The sequence below is a fragment of the Limulus polyphemus genome, unplaced genomic scaffold (genome assembly GCF_000517525.1).
Source record: "Limulus polyphemus unplaced genomic scaffold, Limulus_polyphemus-2.1.2 Scaffold15276, whole genome shotgun sequence".
Lineage (NCBI taxonomy): Eukaryota > Metazoa > Arthropoda > Merostomata > Xiphosura > Limulidae > Limulus > Limulus polyphemus.
Window position 1 is genome coordinate 2,917 of NW_013680886.1, and position 867 is coordinate 3,783.

At 33.9% G+C, this 867-nt stretch overlaps 1 long non-coding RNA gene across 1 annotated transcript in view; it reads left to right on the forward strand.

Moving 5' to 3' along the window:
* LOC111084251 overlaps positions 1-359 on the forward strand; it is a 2,662-nt gene extending 2,303 nt beyond the window's left edge. The window contains exon 3 of the long non-coding RNA XR_002609463.1: positions 349-359. This is a non-coding gene — a long non-coding RNA (uncharacterized LOC111084251). The remainder of the gene's footprint in view (positions 1-348) is intronic.
* The last annotated feature ends 508 nt before the right edge of the window (positions 360-867 follow it).

Here is an 867-nt window from a genome sequence, read left to right on the forward strand (position 1 = left end):
TTTTATATTTTCTATTGTATTTTTATATTTTTTGTTTGTTTGTTTATTTTTAGAGATAGTAATGTAGAAAGTCAAAATATTTAAATATAATCATAATTCATGTGAAATTCGTTTATTCTTAGACTGGTGGTCACACGTCCTAAATAATTTTTTTTTTATTATCATCTTATTTTCATAATAGCGCCCTCTACGAATAAACGTTCTCTATTTGTTTCTCTTGACCTCATTTACCCGAAAAATGGTGTCAGTGCGGTACTACCTAAGTGCTAACTCTGATACTAACTTTTGGTCAGTGATCTTGTTAGTCCTAAATTAGGCCTAGTGGTGATTGGGAAATAAGCCACCCAGTTGGCTTCTTTCAAAAAATATATTACGATATATCTACCGTTAATATTAATGTGGTGTGTTATAGCAAGGATAAACGCCAAATGTTTTACAGAGTTAACTAATTGTTAAATAAAAATTACTCAATTTCACGAAAACCCGAAGGAAGTCGAAGCAGTCTGGAGAGGAATAACTTTATTGGTTGTTCTTGAGGAAGAAACTTGTAGTTATCTGAATTGAGATTAATCGTTCTTCAGTGTACTGGGTTGTTTAACACCATAATATATATATATATATATATTATAATCAATAGAACATGACATCCGGGATCGTTTTAATCTTTGTATCTGTCATTTCACACTCACCCCAAAAGAAAAGTAAGACAAAAAACTGCAACCCACTTATTATTTATCAGAAATACGTGCCCCCCAGTGGCACAGCAGTACGTCTGCGGACTTACAACGCTAGAAACCGGGTTTTGATAGCCGTGGTGGGCAGAGCACAGATAGCCCATTGTGTAGCTTTGAGCTAAACTTCGAACAG